A 21,915-nucleotide genomic window follows, 5' to 3' on the forward strand; every position below is an offset into this window, starting at 1 on the left:
GTCAGAGGGACGTGCAGTAATGCTTTACATGATGCAAGTGACCCTTGTAAAGCCGATTAGGACTGTAAACGAACGGTCGCATACACGCGTATACCTTGATTCTGTGCGCGTCTATGACGGTGCGCTGGCTGCAGAAGGGCACGCAACAACATGATGGAATCATTCCGAATAGAGCTTGGAGCTAACAGCGACTGCTGTGATGTTAAAAAATGAAACAATCGCTTGTGAACATTCCAATGCACCTTTCAGTGCATGCACGGGTTCTACGAAGGCGCACGTTGAGAGCGTACTCGATGGGAGGCGCGGGCCAAGGTGCAAGTGCGGGCGGACTGAACAAAGCACGGCCGCCGCGCACAGTTTCTGTTTGTTTCACTAGATGGCGCTAACTTTTGTAAAGCCTCTATTGCACAAAGAGCAAGCCTCGTCTGCTTCAACCGCGGCTCTTAACCCAGCCGCTTGTAACGTAGTTGCGTTCTTCGAGTGGCCACTAGGCTTGCGATTGGTTTCTTGTGACGAAGCTCGTCCGTAGGGCAAGGAATTCATGAATGTCGCACATATTTATGCGAGGGCACAGGCCGACGCTTACCGTGCAGTTGCGCATATCGACTGCACACGGGTCGGTACCAAAGTTTTGTTTCGTACAAGTCTCTGTCCTCATCGCGCACACGTTACCGATAAATCGAACTGTCACTCATGATACCGATTGAGTTTTCATAACAATGGTGCTGGAATGAGGCAGAGTGACAGAGCAAACGGACGCGCACGAGCAGCTAAGCTAACCGCCGCCCCGTACTAGTACTACACTCTAAGAACTGGAACTCTTATTTCAAGAGTCAAACAGCCTAATTACTCCTGCAGATCTCACTCTACTCCTGCCATATGCGAAGAAGAATGAAATGGCCTTTCAATCTTCCAAGAAAAAATGAGTAAAGTGAACATTCTGCTCCTGCAGATTTAGATAGCATTAAAGGTTGTTTTACTCCTACGATAAAGAAATTATAACTTTCCGTACCACACATGTTTCGATTGTTGCTCGGGCAGCACAGGTGTCCGTATTGGACATTGAAGCAGGCTTCTTTTTCATTTTTTCCTCCTCTCTGCGTGATACCGCATTAAATAGTAGTAATCAGCTATCAAGGGTAAAGGCTTCCAGGCGTGTCGTCTGCTCCTGTTTTGACCTACGAAACTCAACTGCTCAAACAAAAGTTACCTGAGGAAATGAATAACCTACAACCATCTAACTTCACAAATTAACTTTATTATTGGAAAATAATTTATGCACTTACAAATACTCGATAGTTATCAAACTCACGCTCCCTTTTCTTTTTTTTGCGTTGCGCAACTGTTGCTCTTCTTGTTCAGTTCAAGGGCTGCGTCAGCTGTGCGTTGTTTGTTCTTGCGGCCTGTCAGTTATATCGTATTTCGCTTAGCAATCATTTATTACCGGCGGCTTGACCTCTTAAACTACCCTGTTATATCATTATGAAATGCATCGCAAGCCTCAAGCCTTCGCAGTGTTCACAGTGTTCACCATTTGCAGCGCGCACACAGGATATGACCTGCAAGTTGCTTTCAATGCTCGCTCGCCAACGGCATCAACGGTCTTCGGTCGATAATGGAGTCATTCAGGTAAGGTTCGCTTCTTTTTTTTTTTTCGCAACTGCAAGTTTAAAATACGCGCAAAAGCGTGTAGACTTCTGTTCATTAGCACATATTTTGAAGCCTCAGTTTTACCAAGCGCTATTTTCTTGTACTGGGAGCAGTGGCGTTGTCGCTTGTTCGAACATGGGAGGCGCGTATGCGCTATTTGTTTTGGCAGTGCTGTAACCGCTAATTTTCTTCCGTAGACACAGAAGTATGTGTTCTTGTCCATACATACTTTAATAACTTCCATTTTTTATCATCACAAATATGCATCGGCAGTCACGTTTACGTCCGGTTGAGTGAGGCATTACAGTTTCGTTCCTTGCACTTCCAGGTGTACACTGACGTAGACGTTTTTGAAAATGTTCTCCTGGAAGACAGCTGCTTGCTAAGGGTGGATGCTTGCTTGGTTGCTAGAGGCGTCCCGTGAACAGCAATAACCTCGTAAGTGTGTTCTTCCGTCACATGATTCTCAAAAGGCACTACCATGATTAATGGTGATAAATGCTTTATTTGCCTACCTATGCTGTATAAGTGGAGGAACCGCGGCCTTAGGCTAAGCACATGCCCACAAAGTGCGGTCAGCTGTTGCCATGGTCTGCTAGGCTGTTCTCTCTAAGGAAGTCATTGCATATTAGAGCACTTCAGATGGGCAAGCAGCTTGAGTATGCGAATGTGTTTGCTTGCACTTTATGTTCTGAAGATTAGCGCCATGTGTAGCAGCGAATCAAGGAAGTAATCATGAGTTAATCAGAAGAAAATGAATTGTTCATTTTTCACTTCCTGGCATACTTTTTTCTTCTGCAGAAAAGTCACTTATAAACAGTACGCATACTTTTTATAGCTGCAGCATGGAGATGCTGTTATAAAGCCACTTTGAAACCTCAAAAAAGTAAAGTTGCTATTTAGGTCATGCTCATAAGAAAGAGAAGCTGATAAGAATGGCTCACGAATTAATTGTCGGGGTCATAAAGAATATTCTTTGTTGCTGTGCAAAATATTGCAAAATGTCCTACATCACAAAAAAAAAATCGGGAAACATTTCAGTGACCTGCTGCGTGCTTGCTGAAACACACACACACACAAAAGAAAATGAGGGTGGGGACCAATGTTGGAGTACACACAGGAAGTTGAGTAGCTGAGGAAGTCATTGCCGAGCTCTATGACAGCAGACTTGGCATGGCAAGGAGTCTAGAGCACTGGTACGACAGTGTTGCATCGGCTTCAGCTCTTTCCACGCCCGTTTGATGGCCTTCCATAACTCATCAGAATTTGGAATGTCCATAACTCATCAGAATTTGCAATGTGCAGGACCATTTATTGCAAATTGGCTTTTAATGCATGAAATGTTTTCAGTGGCTTTCATATCAGCGACCTTAGGAAGCCAAGCTAGTGTAATGGGCTACAAAGCTTTTCAAGGTGCACTTTCACAATGTGCGCCGTGAGGATAGGGAAAGAATGCTGCGGCAGAAAATGCCCATTCTTGTAATCCATGATTGTCAGCGCTTAACCACACGGTCAGAGTACAGAACACATAAATGATGAACACAGGTGCTGAACTTCAATTTTATTCTGTAACCGCTAATACTCTGCTTATATACCCACAAAGGCACAGACAAGTGGCGATTTTTGACGCTTGTGGCAACAAAAACTAACGTGACAAATAAAAACCAAAAGAAGTACCGAAAGGGAAAACCCGAAAGAGGAGAGAACGAAATAGGCAAGTTATCTTTTGAGCCGCCAACACATGGAAAGTGGACTAATAAGAACAAAAAAAATGCAAATGTGGAAGGGGAGCAGAAAATGGGTAGCAGAGGTAAAGCTAACAATTAGCACAGCAAAACGCATAAGATGAAGTGCACTAAAACTGGAAAAAAAAGCATCATGAACAACAAAAATGAAGCCAACAATTGACATTGCGAAATGCAGAACACAAGCAGTACTAAATAGCTAAACCAAAGCAAATGAACGAAATGCGCATGAGCAGCAAGGGTGAAGTCAACAATTAACATAGCAAAAGGATAAAGATGAGGTGCATACAACCAAACAAGAAAGATAAAATGTCGAGAAATGAATTGGACAAATGTAATAAAACTAAAACCAGGCTAGATTAGAGAAGTGCATAAAGAAAGGCAATCTCTTTTTCCAAGAGTGAAATGGAGGGGGTGCTAACACAATCATCCTTGAGCCTCAAAATCTTGGCAGCTTCAACTATTTCATGTGTCAGCTTTACCGATGTGTTTTTTACAGTTTTTTTTTTCAACGATTGGGTGGCATGGCTTCTTTGAGTCAGTTCCAGCAGTGGACGGGCAGATTCCTGGGGGATATACCTGATAAGTCATTTTAATGCTCCATTAGCCTTTCATTGATGCATCGGCCTGTTTGTGCATGTATACCTTACGGCAAGTGAAAGGTTTAGAGTGAGCGTCTCCCGCACCAGCTGCTAAGGGTTTTCTGTGCTTCTTGGTGCGGCATCTTTTCTTTTTCATTAACGATCTATGAAAGCTGCAATAGTTGCTCGGGGGCAGAAAAGAACGTCAACTTCTGCTTTCTTTTCACTCGTCGTAAGGTTGTGGGAAATTTGGTGCATGCAACGAATCACTGCAACCATTTTGCGTGGCCTGTGCACTTCAGCCAGTGGTTGTTTTTTTACACTTGGTGTTTTTCAGCACTTTTTCTGCGACAGTGGAGAGGACTTGTAACGGGTACCCTGATTGCGTGAGCCTGCATACCTTTTTCAAGAAGCTTTCTTGCAATTTGTGCTCGCATGACTTGTTCAAGGCGTTGACAATGGCAGACTGGATGATATTTCTTCTAACCAGCTTTGAACGAGCGGAGTTGCATGTTAGGAAGGGATTGTTTCACCTTGGTCCAAATGTCCGGCACACATAACTGGGTGTAAAGAAGATTCTTAGTTCCAGGATGTGCATGGAATCATTGTCCGGCATTTTGTGGATTAATTTAAGTGGAGCCAGGGCACTCTTAAGGACACTAAAAATTTCAGGTACTTCATGAAAAAAAGGCTTCCTTGTCAGAGTCGAAAAGAACTAAGAAATCATCCACAAAGCAGAAAATATTTTTAACTTGTTAGTGTTTGAAGCGGTTCCTGAGACTTCTGTCATGCATAGCTAAGAACAGATTACTCAGAACGGGGCAATACATGATCCAATGCAGATCATGTGACTTTGGATAAAGTGTAAACCATTCCATTCTACAAATGCTGATTTTAGGTACACAGAAAGCATAACCAAGAAACCATCTACAGAGACACCACACTCATTCTGGAAGGCTACAGCTCCAGGTTTGTCAATAGCTTCACGAACACATTTCATAAGGTCATCTTGATGTATAGAACAAAATAATTTTAACATCTTTAGAAAAAAACACGGTAGGCTTTCTTTCTATTCCAGTTCAAAGACCTAATGACTTCATCCGCATTCTTTACCAGAAAGGAACCATCGATAGAAAGCAATTTCTGGTTGCCTTGCAAATACATAGCGACGTCTTTCTGCCAGGTATCTTCCGAAACAATAACGCACAGAGGGCACGAGAGGTATATCTGGCAGAAAGATGTATTTGCCTGTATTTGCAAGGCAACCTGAAATTGCTTTTTATCGATGATTTTTTTCAGGTAAAGAATACAGATGTAGTCATTAGGTTTTTGAACGGGAAAAGAAACAGCCTACCATGCCTTTTCTATAAATGTAAAAGGCTTGTTTTATTCTATACCTCAAGATGACCTCATGGAATGCGTTCGCAAAGCTATTGACAAACATGAAACCATATCCTCCCAGAGTGAGTGTGGTGTCTCTGTAGATAGTCTCTTAGAATTGCTTTCTGTGTATCTAAAACAAACATTTGCAGAATGGAATGATTCACACTTTATCCAAAAGCACGGGATCTGCATCATATCATGTATTGCTTACTCCCTTGCTCAGTGATCTGTTCTTAGTTATGCATGACAGTGGTCTCAGGAATCACTTTGAAAACTCACGAGTTCAAAAAATTATCCACTTTGGAGACGACTTCTTAGCTATTTTAGACTGTGACGTAGAAACCTTTTTTCATGAAGTACCTGAAGTTTTGAGTGTCTTTAAGAGTATCCTGGCTCTCCTAGAATTAAACCAAGAAATGCCAGACAATGATTCCATGTGCTTCCTGGAACTAAGCATCTTTACAACCAGTCACGTGAGCTGGGCATTTGAACCAAGGGGCAACAAGCACTTCCTATCATATGACTCCGCTCGTTCAAAGCTGGTTAGAAGAAATATCATCCAGTCTGCCCTTGTCAATGCCTTGAACAAGTCATGCGAGCACAAATTGCAAGAAAGCTTCTTGAAAAAGGTATGCAGGCTCACGCAATCACGGTACCCATTACAAGTCCTCTCCACTGTCGCAGAAAAAGTGCTGAAAAACACCAAGTGCAAAAAGCTGAACCACTGGCTGAAGCACATAGGCAACGCGATAATGTTGCAGGGATTCCTTACATGCACCAAATTTCCCACGACCTTATGACGAGTGAAAAGAAAGCAGGAGTTGACATTGTTTTCTGCCCCCGAGCAACTATTGCAGCTTTGGTGAACCATTAGTGAAAAAGAAAAGCAAAAAGATAAATAAAAAAGAGGCTGCACTAAGAAGCACAGAAAACCCTTAGCAGCATGTGCGGAAGGTGCTCACTCTAAGCCTTTCACTTCTCATAAGCTAAACATGGACCAAACTGGCCGATAAAGGCTAATGGAGCATTAAAATGACTTATCAGGTATATCCCCCAGGAATCTGCCCGTCCACTGCAGGAACTGACTCAAAGAAGCCATGCCACCCAATCTTCAAAAAAAAATTGTTAAAAACACATCGGTACAAGCTGACACATGAAATAGTTGAAGCTGCCAAGATTTTGAGGCTCAAGGATGATTGTGTTAGCGCCCCCTCCATTTCACTCTTGGAAAAAAAGATTGCCTTTCTTTATGGACTTCTCTAATCTAGCCTGGTTTTAGCTTTATTACATTTGTTGAATTCATTTCTTGACATTTTATCTTTCTTGTTTCGTTTTATGCACCTCATCTTCATCCTTTCGCAATGTAATTGTTGACTTCACCTTTGTTGCTCTTGAGTGTTTCCTTTATTTGCTTTGGTTTAGCTATCTATCTTGTCAAATACCTTTTCTTTCAGTTTATGTGTACTTCATCTCATGCGTTTTGCTGTGTTAATTGTTAGCTTTACCTCTGTTTACGCATTTTCTGTTACAATTGCATTTTTTTTTGCTGTTATTAGTCCGCTGTTCCACGTGTTGGCGGCTTAAAAATGATTTGCCTATTTTGTTCTCCCCTTGTTCGGGTTTGCTCTTGAGGTACTTCTTTTTGTTTTTATTTGTCACAAGTGTCGAAAATCACCACTAGTCGGTGTCTTTATGTGTAATAAGCAGAGTATCGGTGGTTCCAGCATAAGGTTGAAGTCGAGAGCCTGTGTTCCTATTTTATGTATTTACTCTGTCCGTGTGGTTAATTAAGCACTGTCAATCATGAATCAACACCACAAGCCCGACAACTTTTTCTATCCTTGCAAGGTCCTTCTTGCTGGTGAGAAAGGAGCTGGTGGCAATGATTACAAAATAAGCTTGGGAGCTCAGCTGACCATCAATGCAGGGAAGAGGTGAGAGGCTGTCTTTGTGGTAACCTCCCGCCCCCCCCCCCCCCCGTTCACATGTTTAAGGATTTTTGAGTGCTTGGCCTGAAGCAATTGACATAAAGGGGATCATACCTTAAAAAAGCAGTATTTAATGAAAGTTACAGAGCCTTGGCAGCAAAACAAACATGGTATAAAGAAAGCAAGCCACAGGCCAAAAGACAAAAGTATAATTTACTTTTTAGCAACTAGGCAGCACTCTTTTTGTCTCTAGGCCCACCCAGTACAGGCCCACCCAGTACTGCCTTAAAATTAGGGCTTTTGTGTAGCCATCCTATCTGAATCCTGCTTTGTCATGCCTTTACCTAATAAATTTATCTGACACATTAAGGCTCAGGGCAGCCCTTATCTCACCCCCTGTTATGAACAGACTGTCCCTAACAGAGGCAACAAGTTGTAAATTATCTTTGGTTGCTTTTTGGTGAGATAGCGGGAAGCATCTCTGATTTGGTCTTCTTCCCGGTAAGTATGTATGATTATGCCCTCTGAAGCCTCAGCTACTCCAGTTGCTTTTTTGTAGTGCGCTGTCCAGTGACGTCCCTCTTATTCAGAATGTTGTCGCTTGAGGTATCGCGGCAGCCTTATAGGTCCATAGCCATGCTGAAACTCTAAGCAATGCGTGTTGATAACTGTCCATTTTACAGATTGAAAAAGCATTCACATCAGAAAGTGAGAAATGAAGGATCCATAAATGGGTGTTTGGCCAGTGTTTAAATTGCATTTCTTCAATTGTTTGCTGTATAGGACAGTCTTCAGAACATAAAATATGAGCAAGGCTGTTCGCCTACTCATGCTGCCTGTTCACCTGAAGTGTGCTAATGTGGAGTAACATCCTTAAAGAACAGTGTAGCAGATGTGGGCATGCTATTCAACCCATGTACAACCTCTTGACCAATCATTTTGTGGCTAAGTGCAGTTTCTACAGGTCTACTATTACCTTCCATGCTATGTGTGTGTTAATTGTTGCACTCCTTATTTAATCTTGAGAGAATGATCTGTGTAGGTAATTGCATAAAATGGATCACTACCTTATTTTGACAACTGATTTATTGCTTTGCTGCCATGCAGCATGTGACACTGATTGAGTGTCACATGCTTCCTTCCAGCACTTCATTCTAGCCAATGCTTGGTTTAATAATTTTGCTGTCATTGTCTTGTGTTGTTAAGTAATGGCAATAATTAGTGAACTGGATGATTTTGTGCCCTTCCAGCAGGTGTGCTTCTGCTTGGCAGCACATGAGAATCAGTAATTCTTGTTTATAAGTCACTGTGTCTGTTCTGTTCCCAAACATGTAATTGTACTCGAGGGGACTCAATCACAGTTCTTCAATGCTTTTTTTTTGTAATACACTAGTTGACTTAGCTTTATATTTGTTGATGTTATGTATTCTTTCCTTGACTGTCCTTGTGTATATCAGTGGGCCTCTTAGATTATCCACTGTCCGCAGCTCGCCTGAGTACAGCCCAGCCATTTGTTTACTAGGGTTGCTCTGGAGTTAGTCTTTCTCCAGGTGGACAGTTCCTGGCTACCTGCTGGCTACTCGACTTGCCAGGATGATTTTATGTTGGCTGCTTACTTCCAACTAGCAAACAACGGAGAGGTGATGGGGAGGTGAGGAATGTCTGCGGCTGTTTTTATTGACTAGGACCGCAGAGCTTCGGGTGAAATTTTCTTTTGTTTTTGGAGTGTCTTTAATAATGTGCAGGCTGATCCGCAGTGCACATCTATTACATCTTTAACTGTCGCTGCATACATATTTTGTATGTGTGTGACATTGTCTCGCATCACATAATTTACAAGATCAGATGTTCATTCCATATCGAGCGTAGTGAGTTTGGATTTGCAAATCTGTCAAGTTCTAGCATGAACTTATTTTATAGCATTGTTTGAGGACCTCGAGCGGCAGAGCAGACCTCAATTCCCTGTGCACTCAGGCATGCGCATTCACGCAAGTATATTGTCAGCATGCGACACATGGTCCGAGTGTTCGGTATTTACTTTTCTAGCGCAGAGGAAAGGACACACTTTGGTAATTGCTCAGAAATATTTTAAGGTGTAACGCATGCATGCACTATCACGTTTCACTTGATTCATTAAGGCGGTCATGACAGCTAACAACTGAGCATAAACAAGTTATTGCATTTCACTCCTCACACGTTAAATTATAAATCCTCAAAATTTGAGCTCATTCGATGCAGCACATAGGTTTAAAATTAATTTTTATTATTATCGAAATTGGCTTTTTGGTCTGGCAACCATTGGCCGCCGATGTCATGAGATATCATTCCCATGTCGTCTGCTATTCGCGGTGTAGGCTATGTAGGCTATGTAGGCTGCACATTTGCATGCATGCTTGGATGGTGGTCACAGATTTTTTTTTTCAGCAAAACTAATTTATTCGCATATTCTCTTTTCTTTGAAAAGCCTTTACTATAATATACGACTTTAGTGATCCTCAGACTTGTTTTGGGCTTCGTCCAGAGATTGTTGAGGGGGCTGAAATTGACGGGCTCATGCTGTATAATTCAGCATACAATCAGAAGCATATTATTCTTACGCTATGAGATTTAGCTTGTTTTAGCAACAATCGCTCACGCATATACAAAGGTACTTGTCCGCTTCTTTCCGCCGTGTACCCATGCCACGAAAGTGGGGAGGGGTTAGCATTATGTTCCTGATTGCTGAGGTATTGCCGTTGCTTTTTCGGTCCAAAAAATAAGAGTAAGCAAGCATTACCTTGAGGCGAGAACATACCTGGCAACATTAAAGGAGCAGACAAAACTTTTGAACAAAGCGGTACCTCTTGACGACCTTCTGTTGATCAGTTCCGTCGGCATCGCGGGGCCGAAAACCTCACACTACGGTGATAGATGACTGTTGGTCGTGCTGGCATTGTCGCCGGCGTAATGCGAAAATTTATGCGTCGATAAGCGGAAGGAACTGTGCAGCCCACTGACTGTGACTGTACCTTATGCTGAAGAAAACATGCCTTATTCTATATTGCTTTCGTGCAGTAGCATCTTCATCAAGCACTTTCGTATGAGGGTTAGCCACTGAGTCGATCAACTCCCTCCCCCCCCCCCCCCTGCAAAGAAAAAAAAAAAATATGTCCTTTGATATTGCAGCCTGCATTTCAGACGACGCTCCACCGTGCATAGTCTCCTGTCCACAGTAATAAGAATGTTTTTAATATGAAAGCGCCTGTACTTTAATAAAACTTTAGTACACACCTCTGATTTGAATTCATTATGCAATTGGGGCTGGTACAAAAGCAGCCAATGGTGTGTGCTGCGTCTTCACTGTGGGGAACAACCGCTAGCATGACCATCGTGGCAGTACGGCCTGGCATGTTGTTTTCCATGCATGATGGCTCACACGGGGAAGATTGGGAAAAAATAAGATGATAGATAGTGCATGCATTTGGCATTTCTCAAATATTTCTGAGTGTTTTCGAAAACACTTTTTTTTTCACGGTGCAGAAAAATGAAATGAAGACGTGAAAAATTAATGCACTCATGATACTGATGTACTGTCTTTGCCACAAGTAACCAGCCTGCGTGTTCCGCTTCTCTGTCGGTTAGCAGAAAATTCATAAAACTTCTGATACTGTAAATCGGTGCAAAATAAATGAGAGCTCCTGTCTTCACTTACCAAAAAGTTATGATCCTCAGGGGATCCATGTTAGCTTCAGAATACAAGCAAGAAGCAAAACATGCAGCCTGGTTACTTTTGGCAAAGACGGTACATGCACTTATTAATGTGTCTTCTCGAGTACGTACTGGGAGCTGCAACCCACGGCAATGCTCGAGAGGGTCCTCAAACAGCAAGTCAAGTAAAATGAGTACGGACTTGAGAGATGAAACGCATTCTACAAATCAATCGGTTTAATGAGCATAGTATGACGCAAACATCTGCACCTTTAAATAGTGAGAAGAGATATGTTGCCCCACATACACAAAATAAGTAAGCAATGGCAATGGAAAGACACACAAGATGCCCACCATGACTGGCAGAAATAAGCACTATCCTTGACATTGTACGAAATGTCGTGTTCACTGAAGTACCGCACAGGCTAATCCACTTCCATATAACCTCTGTCGTCTGCTAGCTGCCCAAGCGCAGCCCACACTAAATCGTTCTTGTGAGAGTGTGGCATCCAGCGGCATATCATCAGAGAAAAAATGAACCCTCCCCCATACACACAGAAAAATGTAAGAGGTGGCTCCACGCTCGGGCGCCCCTCAGGCTAATAACTTAAGCCCAGTGACAAGGGGGCGTGTATGCGGAAACTAACGATAAAAAAGAATAAGCGTGACAAATGTCTCCTAAACGTAATTTATGTTCATTATTTTACCTGTGTTTGCTGTGTTTTTGGTCATTTATTTTTAATGTGACAGTATTGAAGGCCCCATTTCCCCGAAATCCTGCATTGTTGTTGGCAACGTCGTGAGCAAATAGTCATGAGCAGGGTTCTAGCATTTGGTGATAAGCAGGTGACATTTTTGTGGGTCAGGCATTGATGTTAGGTGTTAGTTTGTGTGGCATCATGAGGCCGCTTGAGATACCGAATTGTCTGGAGCTCCTTACGATTGAAGGGTGAGATGGCAATCAAGCCCTTCCGAGTCGCACTTTTGTACAATGTTGCTAAAGCAGGTATATATATATATATCTATGTCAGGTTGGCTTTGAGATAATGTGGTAGCTTATCACTGTGTGCTAATGAATGTTTGAGATAAATGGATCAGTGACGAAGCGAATAGCAGTATGCAGGTACGAAAATCAGGGTCACCTTATAGAAATGCAGATTGGAGACAGTCACACTACCACATTATATCCTTAAAGGCAGACTTTAGGTGTCCCTCCAAGTCTTAATTTTAATTTATTTATCCGAGGGCTGTTTTTAGCACCTGTTTTCCTTCCGGATTTTATTTTCATTTATAATCGTGTGGATTCAAGGTGGTCTCATTTCTCGCAAGGGTGGAAGAACAGGCTAGTTGCTGGTTGATATTGGGAAAGGAAAAAATGATGGCACACTCGACAAAGTGCTGTGTTGTCATTTTTTTGTTCATGGCTCAAAAATGCGCTGTTATTTTTTCTCAAGCTCTGTTCTTACTGAGCTTTTTCATTTCACCTCAGATGCATGACCTACAGTAATGAAGGACATGCCTCTTTGCTTATGCCTTATCACTTAATGTTGTGGTATTATATATATATATATATATATATATATATATATATATATATATATATATATATATATATATATATATATATATATATATATATATATATTATGTCTATAGCCCTGTGTTTTAGATAAAAAGAACGACCGAGGTTGCCCTACTTTGTTATATTGAACAACAGTGCACCGTAAAGTCATCCCGCTGTGAAAACATGCATGAACATCAGAGCATATCCTACCTTCCATTATCGCTCTCACAGAAAGTGTCTAGTATGCAGAAACAATACGGCGGTAGGCATTGCTAGTGAAGTTAACTGCCGTCCGACCACATGCCCACAGGCTACAAGGTCAGCCAGTCAGTGTGTATGTGTGTAAGAGCTGATGTGTGAGCAGAATTAGGGTGGCAGCAGCTTCTCTACACTGCCAGGAAATGAACCACTGACAGGGTTTTAATTATTTTGAATACTTGTCACGCAGTATGCGGTGTTGGTCCAACTGGTCACATTGCAATGCATCACCTTGTTAGTTGGATCTCTGCCTTCTCCACTACTGCAGAGTGTAGGTACCTTTCTTGTGTAGGTAGAGCAGTGTGATATTAGTCTGTGCAGACGTAATTGAGTCGAAAGGTTGATTTGTGATTCAAGCAAGAGTGATCCGATATCACCTTTCTTAAAGGTTGTTGGGCTGGTGGAGTGCATTACACAAAGATTACATGTATGATGTATGTTCTCATACACATGTGCTTGGTAGCATTGCCGCAATATCTTTCACTATTCAGGATCGATGACAAGAATGCCAGCCTACCTACCACCAGCTGTTGTGAACATCTCGATTACTATATTATTGCGTTGCTACAGCGGCTTATCCACAACCAATGACTCGGTCAAAAGAGCATAAGCACTCCAGAGAGCTTAGACGTTAGCTTGACAGGGTCAGGGTGCTTACTGAATTTGGTATGGCAAGCACCGTGCAGAAAAAGAAGTGGTGGCAGTCCTAAAACTTTGACACTCTGCTAGATATAACATTTTTTTTTCATTATTTTGGCAGTGTGTAGATCTTGCATGAAAGTAGCAATGATCAGTCATTTTTGCAAATATATTTGGTGGAATCAGCTGTGCAATACAGTATGATGCTATATCTGGCGAGTTGCACATACTTTTAGGGGTTTTTTTTATCACGTAAGCTCGCCATAACGCATATTATAAAAACCCATCTAAATTGTTTTCCATAAGGAACCGAAGAAGGCTCTTGTTCTTATCGTTGTCGGTGAGCCATTTGGAGAAGTCCTCTTTCCTTGTTGCAGTTAGTCCCACTTCCTGCAGAATCTGTCCTTGATGGTCCCTGCACAAGTGCACAGCAGGTGGCGAACATCCACTTCTGCAGCTGGTGTGGAACACTTCGGGCATGCGGCGGGTCCGATGTCTTCTTGAGATTCCCATCGGCATGTCACCGATGGGGTAAAGGCAGCCCCAGCTCTTATTCTTGTTTCTTGCTATTGTTGTCTGCAGTACTAAAACCTGGCTCCTCATCTCCCTGGTATATGTAGTAATCAATTACAGGCTCTGCACCCCAAATACCCATATATTTGAACCTTTGAACAACAACAGCATCTGGGGACATCACATGCAAAGATTTGAAAATACGCAAACAGACAGGTTAAAGTGACACTCCAAGCTAACCTCATGGTGTCATTACGTGGTTGACTGCTGCCATGTGCAAAGTACAGACGTGTCTGAATTGTTCTTTATATGCCACAGAGCTAGACAATGATAATAATGGCAACAGGCAGGGGCAGTACCTCGGGGTGTATGTGGTGCCACTGTACTATGCAGATTCCATTTCCTTCCAGATAACAGGTTCCAAATTTACAAGAAGTGGCTCATACATAAATGTAGCCCTTAGTTGAGTGTAAAAGGCACTCTATATTTCCTTGGTATGGATGATCAGGTCGTTTAGGCTTTTTGAGAAAATGTATTGCATAAAAGGGTTGCCCTTTCTCAGCATTATTTACTCTCGGCAAAGTGCCAGACTGCATTATGCAAAGATAATCCGCAGTCTACCTCTCCTTTCTTGCCACCCTGCTGAAAGATATCTGTTGTCTGCCTCTAGCAATGCATCCGTCTGTTATTTCAGGCTACTAGGGAAAGTGACACTATGCACAGGCAACCGTAATAAGCATACTTATTGCGTCCCCACCAGCAACGTAAAGCAATTCGCCTTTACAGTGGCCTTGTTTATGCTCTTTCAGCTAATTGCTTGCCTTTTCATGATGCTATTTCCTTACACCTCCAGTTAAGATCACTGCAAAATTGCCATATATGTGCTCTGGAGGTGTAACCGCAGCCATCTGCTGGGAAATAAATCACATGACTGCATTAATTTTGTAAGACCTGAATCTGCAGTTTTTACCACACATTAACAGTGCATTAGAAAGACACCAGTATCAGTTCTGAATTAAAAATGTAACCCTTACTAAATTTTATGGACATACGCATGTGGAAAAGTTCTGGCCTTTACACATTCTTTAAATTGACCACTGAAAGTCAGCAACAGAGCTATCTATAGATACAGAAACCTTCAAATTGTCTTTTTGTTTACTGTTAAACATGAATAAAGTCAGATATCCAAGCATTCAGGCGCCTGACGCAGTCATTAGCTGTGAGTGTGCCGCTTTAGAAATGCAATAATAAAGCAGTTGAGGTGTTCACGAAAGCTGGTGGTAAGGTGGGTCAGTGTTTTTGTCATCAACCGTCAACAGTTAAAGGCTAACCAAGCACATGTGCATGCAGAACATCAATTGTATGCATAGTTTTTGTTTAAAGCATTCCAGCTGCACATCGACCTTTAAATAAACTGATACCCAGTTGCCGTTGCTCTACTTTTGAAGCAACCTTTCTGCACAAGTAGATCTGCACATACCAACAAGCCTGGTAGGAAGTGGCTCTTTAGCATAGCACATGGCTGCTGTCTAGTTTCAATTGAGTGTGCACTGCTCTACTTAAAAAGGAGAGGTGCAGATTATTTGCTCTGTGTGCTATCTGCACGCTCCAGTAATGGAGAAGGTGCAGATCCAATTGGGCAGGTGACACATTGTCATGTGACCAGTTCGGCTAACAAAGCATGCTTCGTGGCTCGTATTCAAACTTCTCGAAGCCCTGTTAGTGGCTGATCACTGCCAGTGTAGAATAGCATGAGTGAAGCTGCTGCTACCCTGATTTTGCTCACACTTCAGAAGTTTTGTCTAGCCGGCACACTGACGCTCCGACTGATTGACCTTGTAGCCTGTAAGCATGGGCTTGGGCAGTGGTTAACTTTACTAGTGGTTCTGATTTATAGTTTCTTGCACTGCTTTTTACATGCTCGACACTTTCTTTGAGGATGATAATGGGAGTTGGGATGTACTCTGATCTTCATGCGTGTTTTGACAGTAGGGTGACTTTATGGTGCATTGTTGTTCGTTATAACAAAGCAGGGTGACCTCAGTAGTTCTTTTTGTCTCAAACTCAAGGCTATAAACACATTCTGACAGTAGTTCCACCCTCGTTCACAATAAGAATTTGTTATAGCTGAGGCCAGTATAGGTGGGCTGTACTCCAGAGCTACAAAAAAGTAGTGAGACCAGTACCAACAAGTTCCATAAGTACTCACTGGTACCAAGCTGCCGAGGATTTTCTCTTTAGTCTGACATATCGAATACACACACATGTGGCAGCTGTTGAATTAGGTTTACAAAAAATAAAAACAGCAAAAACAAATTCATCTTCTTCTTTGCTGTAGGTAATGCATCTGGGATGGAATGAAAAAGCTCAGTAAGAACAGAGAGCTTGGGAACAAAATAAACCCCACTCCTAAGACATCGACAAAGAAAGAGATGACAACACAGCGCTTTGTTCTTTTCTCAAGAGTGCGCTGTTTTTTTTCCCCAATATGAACTACCAACTGGCTCATTTTTCCACCCTTGCAGGAACAGAGACCACCTTAAATCGATGCAGTGCTACAAATGGAAACCAAGTCCGGAAGGAAAGCAGGTGTTAAGAAATCTCGAAAAATAAATTAAACCTTATTTTAAAACCTGCAGGGATACCTAAAGTCCGCCTTTAAGGTTATGCTGCTAGTTGCTTCCTCACTGATCCATTTATTTCAAACATTTATTAGCATACAGTGATAAGCTACCACATTATCTGGAAGGCAACCTGACATAGATGTATATACTTGCTTTATCAATATTGTACAAAAGTGCGACTCGGAAGGGCTTGATTACCATCTCACCCTTCAATCGTAAGGAGCTCCAGACAATTCGGCATCTCAAGCGGCCTCATGATGCCACACAAACTAACACCTAAAATCAATGCCTGACCCACAAAAATGTCACCTGCTTATTACCAAATGCTAGAACCCTGCTCATGACTATTTGCTCACGACGTTACCAACAACAATGTAGGATTTTGGGGAAATGGGGCCTTCAATACTGTCACATTAAAAATAAATGACCAAAAACACAGCAAACACAGGTAAAATAATGAACATAAATTACGTTTGAGAGACATTTGTCACACTTACTTTTCTTTTTTATTGTTAGTTTTCGCATACGTGCTGCCTTGTCACTGCACTTAAGTTATCTCATTAGCCTAAGGGGCGCACAAGTGTGGAGCCAGCTTTTATTTTTCTGTGTGTAGGGTGGGGGGCTACTTTTGGTTGCTCCAGAATGCTTTCATTTTTTCTTGACGATACGCTGCTGGATGCCAGACTCTCACAAGGACGATTTAGTGCGGGCTGCGCTTGGGTAGCTAGCAGACGACAGAGGTGATATGGAAGTGGTGAGCATGTGCGGTACTTCATTGAACACGACATATCGTACAATCTCGAGGATTGTGCTTATTTCTGTCACTTGTGGTGGACATCATGTGTGTCATTCCATTGCCATTGTTTACTTATTTTGTGTATGTGGGGCAACATATTTCTTCTCACCATTTAAAGGTGCAAATGTTTGCGTCATACTATGCTCATTAAACCGATTGATTCGTAGAATGCGTTTCATCTCTCAAGTCCATACTTGGTTCATTTTACATATCTTGCTATTGAGGGCTTTCTCGAGCATTAGCGCAGATTGCAGCTCCCCATGCTTAGTCAGGAAGGCACATTAATTCGTACATGTACAACAGTATCATGAGTGCACTCAGTTCTCACGTCTTCATTTCATTTTTCTGCAAAGTGGAAAAAGGACGTGTTTTGGAAAACACTCAAATCTTTGAGAAATGACCAATGCATGCACTATCTATCACTTTATTCATTCCCAATCTTCCCTGTGTGAGCCATCATGCATGGACACCAACATGCAAGGACTGTCACATTGGTCATGCTAGCGGTTTCTCCACAGTGACGGCACAGCACACACCACTGCCTGCTTTTTTACCAGCCCCACTTGCATATTGAATTCAAACCTGTGGTGTGCAGCTTAACTTTTATTTATGGTAGAGGCACTTGCATATTAAAAACATTCTTATCGACGTCATGCATGGATGACGGCATGCAACAGAGCACACTTTCGCGTCAGCTCTACCACATAGCGTCCTCTTTTCCCCAGACAGATTCCTAAGACTGCTCTGCATTCCTATCCAGCAATGGAAGCAAAGTTCGAGCATCACCGATGCTTGCATTCACAAATCCCATTGATGCTCTCTCTCTCTCATGCTCCCTGTTTCCGCACTTTTTTATGTTGAGCTTTGAGAAACTAAAGTCAGCTTTAAACCTGTGCCCTTTTAGCCATTTAAAGCTGTGTCTAGCCGGGTCAAAGCTATTGCATGACCTTTCCATTTTTTTAACATATGTTTTGTGGACTCCTAATATCGTGACTCCCATTTTAGAAACATTGCTTTTTGATGACTGAAGTGAAACATGATAGTGCATGCATGTGGTACATCTAGAATATATCTGAGCTATTACCAGAGCATGTCCTCATTTCCACTGCATTGAAAAATAAAATACCACACACTCAGATTGTGCTTCACACACTGACGATATGCTTGCATGAATGCGCATGCCTGAGCATGTACTGAGGGCTATGATCTGCTGTCACACTCGAGAGGGTCAATAAATGATACCATAAAATAAGCCGAGGCTATGCACTTGACAGATGAAAGATATATTGGGAATTCGAGTTCAGTGAGTTCAATATGAAATAGAAATCTGCAGTTGTCAGTTGCCTGGTAGGAAAGAGTGCCACATGCATATTATATATAAGCAGCGACAGCTGAAAAAGAAAGATACCATAGGTGGGCACCATGGATCAGCTAAGAGCACCTATGATGCCCTCGGATAAAAGAAATGTCGCATGATACTCCCCTGTCCTTGTAGTCAGTTTAAAAATAGTGCATAAATTTCTCACTTCCATATCACCTCTCCATTGTCTGCTAGTTGGAGGGCTGCAGCCAGCATAAAATAATCCTGGCATGTCTGGCTGCTAGTAGGTACAAACAAGACAAATATGAATAAAAATTGGAAATGTTGCTTTATGCTTTCTCAAGTTTTGCTGGCTGCTGGCTTCCCCTATGTAATTTGTCATTTGATAGATTTCATTACTACAAAAGCAGCGTCACTTCAAAATTTACGTTGTCATGGTCTTGCCTGAGTGGCAGTATTAACATAAAATTTATAGACACCATAATAATGCCACAGCATTCATGGCTTTATTCTGGATATAGTCTGATATAGGCATTTTGAGCAAAAATCATGAGCATATCTCTAGCAGGTGGTGGTTGGCTGGTGACATGGCTGGACACTGCTCAGTGGTTGTGCATGTCAGGAGTCTACATGACACGGCTAAGTTGGCAGATAGGAATTCTGGCTTTAACCAAGCCATCTAAATGTGCCCGAGTGACCTAGGGGTAGCATGTCTTTGTCTGGATCTAAGGCTCTTTGGATCCAGTCAACCAGGCATTCCCAGGTGACTCAGGCAGGTTAAGATGGCATGGTTAAAGCAGGTCTATATTGTTATGTGGTCTAACATAATGTGATGGCTTACAACTGTGTTAATGTTATGCACAACATAATAGAATAAATTGTGGGGTTACTCATTTAGCCCGTAGTAAAGTGTCTGTACATGAATGAGAATCAACACGGAAGCCTCAATGTGCTCCATCATACACTTAAGGCACAGTTTAAAGTGCCCCTGATTTTTTTGTATGTTGTCTTTGTAACAGTGTGCATGGCTATATATGGATTACCACATAGTATTTGTTTATGGCTGCTAAATAATACAGTCTCTCCCATCATCCGTTTCAATTTCAATGCCATAGCAATGGCTGTGTCAGAAATCGGTGTAGGTCATGGAAGGCATGAAAAACAAGAAACTGCAATATCTGCTTCATGATTTTATTCACTATATCGCTGAAGCTAGCCTGGTTCAGGAGCAGTCATCACACCGAACATGCCTTTATGACCTTCCTGATATGACACAAAAGCCTTTTTCACCTGGATTCTGAATATAACTAAACTCAAGGATTCATTCAAGTTATTAACACGAAAGTGTTACTTTGCTATGTTCACAGATTTCTGTCCATAGACCGCACCCGCAAAATCGTGTCCGCAGCAGTTGTGAGTAATTAAGAAACGTGAGAGGTTAATGAGTGGTGTTAATTGATAGAGGCTGACATAATGTTGCTGCCGAAAAATAGGCCAATAATCTAGTTAGGTAATTAATTACAGGCAAAAAATGCAAAAGTTCTCTGCAGCAGTTGTGAGTAATTGAGAAGTGGTAGAGGTTAATGAGTGGTCCAATTGATAGAGGGTGACGTAATGTGTCCGAAATAATTAGGCCAATAAGTTAATTAGGTAATTAATTAGAGGCAAATTATGCAAAATCGTATCCGTAGCAGTTGTGAGTAATTGAGAAGTCGTAGAGGTTAATGAGTGGTGTCAATCGATAGAGGGTGATGTATTGTGTGCAAAAATTAGGCCAATAAGGTAATTAAGTAATTAATTAGAGGAAAAAATGGTCTCATTGGCTAATGGCTTGGCGCCATATTTGAATGTACCAAATACTAAAATAATTAAACCAGTCAATTAAGGTGACTTCAAGGATGTGACATCACACAACCTGAAGTCGAGCTAAAAAAGGGCATATCAAAGGATTAGCATGCAGTTTCAAAGTTCCAAAGACTAAAGTAGTTAAGGCAGTCAATTAGAGTAGCGTCAAAGGTGTGACGTCACGCAACTGGAAGTAGAGCCGAAAAAGGGCATAGGAAGGGATTGTGCAATTTGAAAGTATCAGACTAAAATGAATAAACAAGAAGTGGGTAATGTGAGCTAGAGGATGTGACGTCACACAACCGGAAGTCTAGCTGAAGAAGGGCATAGGAAAGGATTGGTGCGCAATTTGAAAGTACCAAAGACTAAAATGGGTAAACAATAAGTGAATTAAGCAACCAGAAGCAACCAACAGCAGATTCCGTGCCTTTGCATTATTCCAATTCAGATTCTGCAGTGCTCGTTTTAGTTGTATATGGATGCCACTCTGCAGAAGCGGCCTCAGTAAACTCCAAAGGGAGTGGAGGTTCGCCAGTACAGCTGCATGTGTTCTGCATCCAAAGCCAATTCTCGAGTAACAAACGGTCCAGTGCAGGCCAGGCTTGTGTTTAGCCTCTGAGGGACTAGCATAGTGGTTTCCCACTTGAGGTATAGCAAATTGGCAGTCAGAATAAACGAGGTATGTGGGTTTATAGATCACCAGCTTTGTTTAAGGATTTGGAATGAAAAGTTTACACTTGGTCATGATGTGCCGGCATACCTAGGTGGCGACCCCAGGCCTTCACACCAAGTTTTGTTTTGTTGCATTAACTGTAGGTTAAAACGAAACGCTTGAGATTAGGAGTATGTTGTTGCTTATAATAGTTTGCTTTGACCTTCCTTGCATTGTTTTTACTCTATATGCAGGCACCTGGAAAATGAAAAAATCTTGAACGGCTTCACTCGGCTCGGCAAGCTGCGGTGTGGTCGAGCGGCAGGATCACTTGATTAAAACTTTGCTCACAGGATCACCTGGCTTGTAGCAGTGTTCTGGGCATCTAATGCCAAGTAGACTGTGGTGTCGAAAACACTGATGGGCCTAGACCTCACAGAGCACATCCCAAATGCATTGCTGGCATGCACAGCAATTGTGAGAAAATAAAAGCTGTCATCAGCATGCTTTTGCGTCCCTATTTATTGAAGCACCGATTTCACATCACAGCCTGTTGTGTGTATGGTGCAAGAAGTGTGGAAAACATTTGGTAACAAATATTCAGGTTTGTACAGTGAAGCAAAATTTGTTCATTAACCATTGAACAGTGTGTAGTGGAAATACTGTGCACCATTTTGCAGAGGAAGGTATGGCCAAAGTGAGTCCTACAAAACATATGGCTGGAACTGG

The 21,915-nt window shown here is 42.0% G+C and overlaps 1 long non-coding RNA gene across 1 annotated transcript; it reads left to right on the forward strand.

The window, feature by feature from the left end:
* Positions 1–1,062: 1,062 nt before the first annotated feature.
* On the forward strand, positions 1,063–21,911 carry LOC146183064 (uncharacterized). The gene is made up of 4 exons (XR_014708707.1): positions 1,063–1,629; positions 1,979–2,088; positions 8,810–8,938; positions 21,441–21,911. It is a non-coding gene; the product is annotated as an uncharacterized LOC146183064 (long non-coding RNA).
* Positions 21,912–21,915: the final 4 nt, after the last annotated feature.

The sequence above is a fragment of the Amblyomma maculatum genome, chromosome 7 (assembly GCF_055883805.1).
Source record: "Amblyomma maculatum isolate TAMU_Amacu chromosome 7, ASM5588380v1, whole genome shotgun sequence".
NCBI lineage: Eukaryota > Metazoa > Arthropoda > Arachnida > Ixodida > Ixodidae > Amblyomma > Amblyomma maculatum.